The sequence below is a fragment of the Pleurodeles waltl genome, chromosome 6 (assembly GCF_031143425.1).
Source record: "Pleurodeles waltl isolate 20211129_DDA chromosome 6, aPleWal1.hap1.20221129, whole genome shotgun sequence".
Classification (NCBI taxonomy): domain Eukaryota; kingdom Metazoa; phylum Chordata; class Amphibia; order Caudata; family Salamandridae; genus Pleurodeles; species Pleurodeles waltl.
The window spans coordinates 1,203,284,017-1,203,296,606 of NC_090445.1; the positions used below are offsets into that span (position 1 = coordinate 1,203,284,017).

At 43.2% G+C, this 12,590-nt stretch overlaps 1 protein-coding gene across 3 annotated transcripts in view; it reads left to right on the plus strand.

The window, feature by feature from the left end:
* Window positions 1-12,590, plus strand: part of ARL6 (ARF like GTPase 6) — an 811,945-nt gene that overhangs the window by 449,202 nt on the left and 350,153 nt on the right. The gene's annotated exons all lie outside the window — the stretch shown is intronic.

A 12,590-nucleotide genomic window follows, 5' to 3' on the forward strand; every position in this document is an offset into this window, starting at 1 on the left:
AACAAAATTAATATGAATATGCATTCAGTGAAAGTCACATTGTTAGTGTATCCTCCAAACTGTTAATAGTCTAAACACATTAATTATTGAGAGTCCCACATATCATATTACTAAGTACACTTACATCTGCGTACAAAAATGACTACGAGTATGTAGTCAGCACATTGAAAGGAGCATCTTATCGTATAAACAAAGATGAGAGTGCAGGCATATACACACTTATTGTCTATATTCTTAGGCCTTATGTATCGAGAGGTATTATATGAAGGTGCAATTTCTGATAGACTAACATTTGCCATCATTCATTGTGTGAATTCCCACCAAGGCCCAAAACAAAACGTATACTGTACGAATGTTCAGAGGACAGTCAGTTAGTCCCCTAGATAGTATTCCATCTCGAAGTTGGTATTGAGGCCATCCTCCACAGCTCTAAGTTTTAAAATCCAATAACATTCCCTTCTCCTGAGCGCTAGCTATCTGTTACCCCCTCTAGGGTCTCTTTTAATAAGATCAAAACCAAAAAATTCAAATCCACAGGAGTCATTGCGATCAGGGCAATATCTCATGTGGTTCACTATGGGGTATCTCCCGTCGTCTTGTCTGAGGGCTCTGAAATGTTCACTCGCCCTGATTCTGAGTGGTCTGATAGTGCTACCTATGTAATATAGGCCACATTTACATACAATCATATATACAACAAAATTGCTGTCAAATGTGATATTGTGGTTGATATTGTAAGGTACCCGAGTAGAGCTCCTAAATGTGGTGATACCCGATCTGGCCCATCTACACATGCCACAGTGTCCACATTTGTAAAAACCCGTACTGCGGTTACTTAGCCAATTGCCGAGGTTCTGTTTTTTGCGAAAACTCGGGCATAGAATATTTTTGAGGGTTTTGCCTCTTCTAAATGTAAAAATCGGGGTTCTGGGAATCACTTTATTGAGATTAGGATCAGCTTTGAGAATACCCCAATGTTTGTTCATACACTTTTTAAGGAGCTTTGCTGATTGCGTATAGTTGACTATACATCTCATGGTGTTATCTTTGAGTCGAGGTTTGTAACAAAGTGTGTCCGATCTTTTGAGACGCATCGCCCTCGTACGTGCATTGTTAATCACGTTGGACGAATACCCCCGTGCCTTAAATCTGTTGCTCATATCCTCAATACATTTATCAAAGTCTTCTTCCAGACTACAATTCCGTCTTGCCCTTACCATCTCACCATAAGGTATTGTATTAATTTGGTGGATTGGATGAGCACTACTAGCATGTAAAATGGAGTTGCAGGAAGTGCCTTTTCTGTACAGTCGACTCTCTATTTTGTTGTCCTTGACAAACAGTTCCACATCCAGAAAGGCAATATTAGTTGCACTCTGTTCGGATGTGAAATGTATATTGCAATCGTTATTGTTAAGATACATTACAAATTCGTTCAATTTCTGTCGATCCCCTGTCCAGATCATCAAGCAATCATCGATATATCTACCCCAGTAGAGTATGTCTGTCATCCAGGAACTCCCTTCTTTGCTCCAGATCTTATTTTGCTCAAACTGTCCCATAAAGAGATTTGCATAGGCTGGCGAGAATTTAGACCCCATGGCGACGCCTCGTCTCTGGCGGTACCAGTCGTTTTTAAATAAGAAAACATTGTCGTTCAAAATCAGGTCAACCATGTTGACTAACATTGTCGTGTGGTCATACAGTCTCGCAGGTCTTTTGTATAGAAAGTGGCGCATCGCTTCCTTTCCTTGTTCATGATTAATACTGGTGTAAAGAGAGGTAACATCTAGTGTAACTAAGATCATACCAGGTTCCCACGTTATGTCCGTTAGTATGCTGAGTATGTGTTTAGTATCCTTAATGTATGATGGTAGGTTGATTACAAATGGTTGTAAAAAAATGTCAACATATTCCGAGAGCCTCTCTGTGGGACCCCTTATGCCTGAAACAATGGGCCTGCCTGGGGGGGATGTAGAGTTCTTATGTATTTTGGGCAGTATGTAAATGCAGGGATTCCTGGGTTTGTGAACACGTAAGTACATATACTCTTCTTCCTTTAGGAGAGACTGATTGAAGCACTGTAGTAAGAATTTGTTAATTTTGTTCGACAGTGCGGGAATGGGATCTATCCCAATCTTCTCATAGCATGTACTATCTCCCAGTTGTCTAAGAATCTCCTGTTCATATTCCAAGGTGTTCATAATCACAATGTTACCCCCTTTATCTGCCTCCCTTATAGTGATGTCCTCATTGTTGCGAAGTTGTCTCAGATTAATCATTTCTGTTTGGTTTAAGTTACGGTGCCAAGCGTGTGTTCGAGTGGTGTTTTTTAATTCCAACTTATTGAAATCACGCCATACCACCTTGAAGAAAGTATCTATACAGTTGTCCTTCGTAAGGGTGGGAGTCCAGGTAGATTTATTCTTTAAGCCGCTAGAGAGTGTTTCTGATGGGATATCTAGTTCTGATAAGATCTGTGTTACAATAGTAGGATCTTGTTCATAATTGGCAATAGATAGTAAAGTAGCCGTATCTTGAATGTCCTTAATAGATAAAGAATGGCCCTCATGGAGGGCATCCATTGTGGTACCTTCTTGTCTATAGTCGGGTAGGTTGATAAAATGTTTTTTCAATTTCAGACGTCTAATGAATTTAAAAAAGTCGATTTTAGTACTCTGAAAATCTCCAGCCTCACCTGGACAGTATCCCAGACCCTTGCTGAGAAGTGTTAGATCATGAGTAGTGAGTTCAAGACTGGATAGGTTAATGACATTAATATTGTTGCTTGCAGAGTTTTCTATTTCCCCCTGTTCCAAGAGCGTGTTTGCATACCTTTCTTTAGTCCGGTGTTGTCTGCCTCTCCCACCCCGTCTGGTTTTCCTGGCTCTACCAAACGTCGATTTGTCTCCCACTGTCCTTGTCGTATTCTCTGGACCTCTGCTAAAAAAGAGGGAGTGCCCTGTTGTGCTACCCTGTCACATCTAGATGTATTTGAGCTAACGCTTGTCTCGCTATCACTGGTGGATACACTGTTCAAAGAGGATGTAGAGCCCGCTTCATTGTTCGCCGGGAGTTCAGTCCTTTTGATCAGATGATCATATTTATGTGAGAAAGTAAAAATTCTACCATTTTTGTAGTCCAACTCATCTCGTCTGAGTTTTCGTGCTTTTCTTTGTGCGACCTCATTCTGATGTTGGTTTATGATTTCGTTTAGAATTTTATAGTTTTTGGCTGTTGGTTCTTCCAAATTCATTTTTTTAATATCTGTTTCTAATTCGGAAATCTCCGTTTGGAGTCTGGTGACTTTCCTCTCTGAGTTTTCTATCAAGATATTCATAAGTTTGAGTGAACTTGACACTAATTCATGTTCCCAATTATTCAAGAGATCTGGATCAAGATCATCAAAAGTGGGAAAGATGTGTGATCTTAACCCCCTTGGTATCCTGTTAAGTTTAATATATTGTTTTAAGGTGGCCCCATCCCACCATTTCGATACCTCCTGTTTCATCAGTTTTTCTAATTTAAAAAATTTATCACGTAGCCCCATTTTGTTGTGTGAGGTATTTATTCCTTGTGGTTGGAGTATAGTCCCTGTCTGATTTAAGTTCCCAAAAATGTCTGCTGCTAATTTATCGCGGTCCATCGCTACAGCAAAGAATACAAGACAAACAGTATAACATGAATTAGTTAGTCGGCAGGTCTGGAGCAGCACCCCTATGTAACACAACGTGATCAAAAACAATGCCAACAAGGAAGATATTCATAGGATTTGGGCGCTCACAGTGAGTCCATCAAATAACAACACATTGTGTTCATGGCACGGTGCTTTCGACAAGAGGATCTCCCTCAATCCTCCAATGTTTCTGGAGAAACAAAATAGAATAAGAACAGGTGTCGTAGCACACGTGATATAATATTAGAAGTTATTCATGTGTAACACGTGTTTCGTCCTTTGAGAAGTATCTCTCATTAAGGACTTCATCAGGGCTGAAATACAATAGAGTAGTGTCTATATATATGTTACAGAGCGATGATAGAAAAAACAAACAAATTTTGGACCAAATTCAATAAATGACAATAGTGCGGTACATAGATGCATGAACTATTGTGATTCGTGTGATAGTCGTCGGCAAAAAGAAAAAGAAATACACAAATAACCCAATTACACCAACGTATAACCTTAGGTAAAAAATGTAAAACATCTTGATCCGTGTCAGAGTAAGGTCTAAAACCTGAAAGTGATATGTGAAGGAAAAATACAAAACGATAAAGTCCAAACAAGGTGCACGTCATTTCAGGCAAGCAAAGTTAAGAGTAAGTCTTTGTGATTAAAGTAGATAGGGGACCCCGATTCGTGTAAAGTACTGAAATAAAGATTAAAAAGTATAGCAAGAAAAACCTTCGAGGAAAAGACCTACATGAACCAAAAAGGGGCGAAAATGCCTCCACTAACCTTATTGTAATTAGAATGTTTAAAAAATAATCATATCGTTGAGGTAGTCTCTGTCATATCTACAATGGGATGAGGAACACACAAAAAAAGATATTTTGCGGTCAGCCCCATCCAACTAGATATTCAAATTATGCTCCTAAAAGCCGATAAGAAAATTCCATGTGAAATCCAGTAAATAATGGATAATCTATACCTCACCTCTATGCAAAATTCATAGGGGACTAACTGACTGTCCTCTGAACATTCGTACAGTATACGTTTTGTTTTGGGCCTTGGTGGGAATTCACACAATGAATGATGGCAAATGTTAGTCTATCAGAAATTGCACCTTCATATAATACCTCTCGATACATAAGGCCTAAGAATATAGACAATAAGTGTGTATATGCCTGCACTCTCATCTTTGTTTATACAATAAGATGCTCCTTTCAATGTGCTGACTACATACAGGGAGTGCAGAATTATTAGGCAAGTTGTATTTTTGAGGATTAATTTTATTATTGAACAACAACCATGTTCTCAATGAACCCAAAAAACTCATTAATATCAAAGCTGAAATTTTTGGAAGTAGTTTTTAGTTTGTTTTTAGTTTTAGCTATGTTAGGGGGATATCTGTGTGTGCAGGTGACTATTACTGTGCATAATTATTAGGCAACTTAACAAAAAAAAATATATACCCATTTCAATTATTTATTATTACCAGTGAAACCAATATAACATCTCAACATTCACAAATATACATTTCTGACATTCAAAAACAAAACAAAAACAAATCAGTGACCAATATAGCCACCTTTCTTTGCAAGGACACTCAAAAGCCTGCCATCCATGGATTCTGTCAGTGTTTTGATCTGTTCACCATCAACATTGCGTGCAGCAGCAACCACAGCCTCCCAGACACTGTTCAGAGAGGTGTACTGTTTTCCCTCCTTGTAAATCTCACATTTGATGATGGACCACAGGTTCTCAATGGGGTTCAGATCAGGTGAACAAGGAGGCCATGTCATTAGATTTCCTTCTTTTATACCCTTTCTTGCCAGCCACGCTGTGGAGTACTTGGACGCGTGTGATGGAGCATTGTCCTGCATGAAAATCATGTTTTTCTTGAAGGATGCAGACTTCTTCCTGTACCACTGCTTGAAGAAGGTGTCTTCCAGGAACTGGCAGTAGGACTGGGAGTTGAGCTTGACTCCATCCTCAACCCGAAAAGGCCCCACAAGCTCATCTTTGATGATACCAGCCCAAACCAGTACTCCACCTCCACCTTGCTGGCGTCTGAGTCGGACTGGAGCTCTCTGCCCTTTACCAATCCAGCCACGGGCCCATCGATCTGGCCCATCAAGACTCACTCTCATTTCATCAGTCCATAAAACCTTAGGAAAATCAGTCTTGAGATATTTCTTGGCCCAGTCTTGACGTTTCAGCTTGTGTGTCTTGTTCAGTGGTGGTCGTCTTTCAGCCTTTCTTACCTTGGCCATGTCTGAGTATTGCACACCTTGTGCTTTTGGGCACTCCAGTGATGTTGCAGCTCTGAAATATGGCCAAACTGGTGGCAAGTGGCATCGTGGCAGCTGCACGCTTGACTTTTCTCAGTTCATGGGCAGTTAATTTGCGCCTTGGTTTTTCCACACGCTTCTTGCGACCCAGTTGACTACTTTGAATGAAACGCTTGATTGTTCGATGATCACGCTTCAGAAGCTTTGCAATTTTAAGAGTGCTGCATCCCTCTGCAAGATATCTCACTATTTTTTACTTTTCTGAGCCTGTCAAGTCCTTCTTTTGACCCATTTTGCCAAAGGAAAGGAAGTTGCCTAATAATTATGCACACCTGATATAGGGTGTTGATGTCATTAGACCACACCCCTTCTCATTACAGAGATGCACATCACCTAATATGCTTAATTGGTAGTAGGCTTTCGAGCCTATACAGCTTGGAGTAAGACAACATGCATAAAGAGGATGATGTGGTCAAAATACTAATTTGCCTAATAATTCTGCACTCCCTGTACTCGTAGTCATTTTTGTACGCAGATGTAAGTGTACTTAGTAATATGATATGTGGGACTCTCAATAATTAATGTGTTTAGACTATTAACAGTTTGGAGGATACACTAACAATGTGACTTTCACTGAATGCATATTCATATTAATTTTGTTATATTCTATGCTACGAATACTGGCAATGTGACACGTAATATCGTGTATGTAATTGTACAAATATTGGTAGGATGATATCTTATCAAGTTATCTTACTATTATTTATGTTTACACGACACTAACTATATTTCTGCTGGATGGTTTGTTGATTAATCAGAGGTTTTTTCCCAACATTCCTCTGTATTCCTTGGGACCCTTTTTCCTCACTTTTCTATTTATTGGACATTGCCCCATTCTGGCGGACACTATAGACCAATAGGTTGTTGCATCATTGATAACTTACCTTTATTCTGCCAATTGAGAGATTTTCCAATATGGCGCCACTACATGGTCGTGACGACAGTAACATATACCTAGAGACACGATAGAGGACTTATTTCTATATAGCGTATCTCCGTGCTCAACAACGGAGACACTAAAAGATGGCGCCCGTTTTTTCTCAAACCTTAGCCCTTTCTCTATTTCCAGACTCACCGCGGGCGGACTTGTTTATCTGACGTCCGTATCCTTGACGTTCAGATTCAATGCGGCCATAAGATTTGGGAACGCTGCGGGGTGGATGTGACCGCGCAGTTTCTCTCTTTCCCATACTTACTTTGACTGAATTTCGCATAGAGGTGAGGTATAGATTATCCATTATTTACTGGATTTCACATGGAATTTTCTTATCGGCTTTTAGGAGCATAATTTGAATATCTAGTTGGATGGGGCTGACCGCAAAATATCTTTTTTTGTGTGTTCCTCATCCCATTGTAGATATGACGGAGACTACCTCAACGATATGATTATTTTTTAAACATTCTAATTACAATAAGGTTAGTGGAGGCATTTTCGCCCCTTTTTGGTTCATGTAGGTCTTTTCCTCGAAGGTTTTTCTTGCTATACTTTTTAATCTTTATTTCAGTACTTTACACGAATCGGGGTCCCCTATCTACTTTAATCACAAAGACTTACTCTTAACTTTGCTTGCCTGAAATGACGTGCACCTTGTTTGGACTTTATCGTTTTGTATTTTTCCTTCACATATCACTTTCAGGTTTTAGACCTTACTCTGACACGGATCAAGATGTTTTACATTTTGTACCTAAGGTTATACGTTGGTGTAATTGGGTTATTTGTGTATTTCTTTTTCTTTTTGCCGACGACTATCACACGAATCACAATAGTTCATGCATCTATGTACCGCACTATTGTCATTTATTGAATTTGGTCCAAAATTTGTTTGTTTTTTCTATCATCGCTCTGTAACATATATATACTGTAGACACTACTCTATTGTATTTCAGCCCTGATGAAGTCCTTAATGAGAGATACTTCTCAAAGGAGGAAACACGTGTTACACATGAATAACTTCTAATATTATATCACGTGTGCTACGACACCTGTTCTTATTCTATTTTGTTTCTCCAGAAACATTGGAGGATTGAGGGAGATCCTCTTGTCGAAAGCACCGTGCCATGAACACAATGTGTTGTTATTTGATGGACTCACTGTGAGCGCCCAAATCCTATGAATATCTTCCTTGTTGGCATTGTTTTTGTACAAGCCCAGGCCAGATGCAAGAAAGACGCACCGATCAAGCCACACCGAGGACACCCTACTTTGCATCCTGGGTCAATCCTATTTAAACGACTGGGCGTGAGATACGTCCTATTTACGAAGTTAAAGTGAAGCAATTTGAATTGACTGTTACACGATACCTTACGCACCATAGACAACGCTAAATTCCAATCAGGATCAGACAAAGGAGCCCCCGGGTCCCTCCCCCAAGCTCTGCGACTCACTCCCACCACCACCGCCTGGTCTTCACGGAGCGTTTTATAAAAGCGAATAATCAGGTGCAACTCATCACCCCAATTAAGCAGGCCATTTAGTACCGAGGACGCCACAGGTGCCACCGGGAACCCACTCCAAATTTCATGCGCCAAACGTTTGATCTTAGCATATTGAATGAATTGACCGGGTCCCAGACCGAACAAGACCCTGGCCTCAGCAAAAGAGATGAACTCACTGGTAGGATAAATATCACCCACTACTTCACAACCGCCCGTTCTCCAGACTTCCACAGATATCAACAGCTCCCTTTCCCGGAAGGGCTGAAGATCCCATATTCTCAATTCCTGGTCAAATGGGGCCCATTTAAGCACCTTTTTGACGGCCCGTTCCCAGATCCCGGCAGTGACCCTTGCCAATTGTGGAACGATAGTGGCAGACCTTCCGCCTGCCATCAAAAGATATGCCAGCGCCTGTCTATCCAACACTCCAGCAAACAGTCTTGTTTCCCAGTTATCAGTATCTGTCAGCCACGTAGCAGCAAACTGCAAATGGGCCGCATAATAGTAATGTCTAAGATTGGGTATAGTCAGCCCTCTGCATTCAAGTGTACCTTGTAAAACCGACAGTGCCAATCTACTACGTCGCCCAGCCCACACCAATTAAATTAAAAGACTGTCCAACCTACGAAAGAACTGAGGGGACAATGGATACATAGAATTTGAACCAAGTAAAGGCACTGCGGCAAATAGACCATCTTTGCTATCGCTGCTCTACCCATAACAGATAGAGGCAATTTATTGTAAAAGGAGACCGAGCGCTCCAGACCAGCGACCACCCGTTCGACGTTATGTGTATTATGCGCAGCCACCGTATGCGTGACCCAAATAACAGAAACTCTCAGTTTCCCATCAGAGGCCGTCCTTGGGTAAGTCATCCCGAGAGACTCCACAGGGGGAACCCAGGAGGAACAGGAGTGATTTTTTCTGATTGACCTTAAGGCCAGACACAACCCCAAACATCTCCATCCTGTGTAACAGCAACAGAACCGAGACACTTCGGTCCCGAAGGTACACCAGCGCATCATCGGCATACAAAGAAACCACGTGTGTAGACTGCCCCACCCCAATCCCCCAGGGGGCCATACTCTCCTGAAGCCATACTGCAAGTCGTTCCAAGGCTAAAGCAAAGAGGAGAGGTGAAAACAGAAAACCCTGCCTCGTTCCCCTACCAATCTCCCAGGCATCCAACAGTTCCCCCCCACTCATAACCGAGCAGTAGGGGCAGTGTACAGTAGCCGGACCCATGCACAGAAACCAGGACCAAACTCCATGCCTTGCAATACTTCCAGCAGATACCCCCACTCAACTGTATTGAAAGCCTTCTCAAGGTCCAGAGACACCAACGCCATCTCAGTGTTCTCACTCTGCGTGTCATAAAGCACATGCGCCAGACGACACAAATTGTAAGACATGCTACGACCAGGGATAAACCCACACTGTTCCTCGTGTACCAATCCCAAAATCACCCCTCTGAGTCAGGAGGCTAGATCTTTGCAAAGGATCTTTACATCACTATTTAACATTGTGAGCGGATGATACGACAATGGATCACCACGGTCCCCTCCCAGCTTAAACAACAGACAAATAATGCCCTGTCGCTTTGATTCTGGCAACTTGCCGCACTTATGAGATTCCTCAAACACTTCCAGAAGCTTCTCAACAAAAACGTCTGATACAATTCAATAGGAAACCCGTCGCCACCAGGAGACTTAGATTTAGACATCGCTGCAAATACGTCACTCAGCACCTCAACAGTAATCACCGCATCCAGAGTCTCTCTACTCTCTGCAACCAATCTTGAAAGGCAAATCTGCTGCAGGAAACCCCCAACACCCTCTCCCGGCTGGCCCAGCTCTAAAAACCGCCCTCGGGTGTTCTGCCAGAACCCCCAAGATGTCCGCCTGATTCGTAACCGTCTCACCTGTCGCAGATCGAATATGCAGTATGGGGGGGATTCCACCTCCCTCTTCAGAATCCATGCCAAAAGCTTGCCAGCCTTAACCCCTTCATGGTGTAGTCGCTGGCTATAGGCTTTGAGGGTAACCCTGCTCAAGTAAACCCAGCAGTCATTGACCGCCTTACCTAGTCTAAGCCCCTCCTGCTCCGCTCCCCTAGTGTTTGGGAGCCTCCCCTGCAGAGCACCCAATCTCTCCTCCAGTCCAGACAACTCACTCTCCATGCGCCTGTGCACCCCACACATCGTCCCAATGCACACGCCCCGCACCACCGCCTTCATGGCTTCCCATTCCAGACCCCTGGACGGCAACCGTGTTTTAGTTCAACTCCATATAAGCAGTTATAGCTGCACCCACGCCCTCTCTGCACCCCACATCCGCGAGAAACTCTGCCAGCAGTCGCCAACTATGTGCAGTATGAGCACCCGCCACCCCCCATTGCAATTGCCTTAATAAAGGCGCATGATCAGATAGTGACCGACCCAGATGTGTGACCTCCAAACTTGGGATCCATGAAGGCCAGCCAGGAGAAACCTATCCAACCGGGCACGAGTATGATGTGTTCTAGAATGACAGGTAAATTCCCTACCATCCAGATGCAACTGCCTCCAACCATCCCTTTGTTCCAACTGTTGCATCACATCCATAAGTGATCTCACCATCCGAGGCATAGTACCACACCTCGAGGGGTCACGATCCAGCTTGCCATTCAGCATGCAGTTATAATCACCTGCCCATGTAATAGGCTTGTCCACACCTTCCCCTAGAATGTCTGGGATTCTGGCATAGAAGAAGGGATCATCAACATTGGGCGCAAAAGTATTGAGAAAGATAATGGGTAAACCATCCAGCATGCCCTCAATAAGAACATACCTTCCTGCAACATCAGCTTCACTATACTTGTGGGTAAAGGGAACCCCAGGAGCCACCCACACCCCTCGCGTAGGAGGAGAAGGGGGAAGAAAACATTTGACCCGCCATTTCTTAGATAACTTCTGCACCTCCTCCTCCGTCATATGCGTCTCTTGGAGGCAGGGAATCTGCACCTTCTGCCTCTTTAAAAATTAATGAACCCTATATCTCTTGGTATAACTCTTCAAGCCCCTGACATTCCAAGTCATTATGTTAAGTCGGCGACCCATATTGGTACTGAATTCCCAACTCACCCACCATGGAGCCCCCCCTAATCTGAGAGAGGTAGCCAAAGCACATCACACCATAGCACTTGCACTGTAATCCCAACAATAAACATTGGTAAACTGTGCCAACTAAACCACACAAACAACCCGCCCCCACCCCGGACGTATAGCATAACAACTGAAACAAACTATGATACTGCAAATCCAATCTATAAATGCTGTCAGGACTACAGCCTAATCCCCAACCACCCATACAAGGCCTACCACAATTGTGGAGTGATAACCCCCCACCCCAGCAACCAAAGCACTTTACCAACCCCAATACCCTTCAATGCAAAAAGACATTAAAAGAACAGCGTCCCCCCCCCAGCATCAGTGTCCAGCGGGACTAACAATAAGAGAGTCACCATTGAGCCCAGTATAGCATCACATAGTTTCATTCTCTAAAAGCAGCCGCTCTCAGTAGCTACCAGTTCACAAGGATGCATGCTCAATAGGCAGAAAATCAGCTCTGCATGGAAGTCAACGAAGATTCCAAGGTCAGCCCTGCTCTAGTGCCAGCCATCAATTCGTCAGGAGCCACAGCCATTGTTCCATCTTGTTGTATCTCGACCCGAGTGGCAGAGACATCCACCGCTCCTTGATCCATAGAATCTGTCGTCTGCTCTCTCTCACAATTCCACCAATCAGATACGTCAGCCCCAGAGACTCGAGTCACCACTCCGTGGGCCCCAGTCGGCCTGCTCAATGCCGCCTTATTCCACATTTCCAGCCATCTCCAAACCTCTTCTGGTTTCTCAAAGAAATGGGACCTGTCTCCAAAGAGTATATATCTGATAGTCATTGTTCAGAGCTTCGGATTCACTTCCAAAAAACTCTTTTGCGAGTTCTGGACCTTGTTGGTGTGATCAGGATAGATGGAAATCATCCCATTTTCAAACACTGCTTTGTCCGAGTCACGAGCTGCCCTCAGGACACAGTCCCTGTCCCTGTAATTCAGAAGGCGAGCAATGATGGCCCTCGGAGGCGCACGGGCCGCGACTGCGCA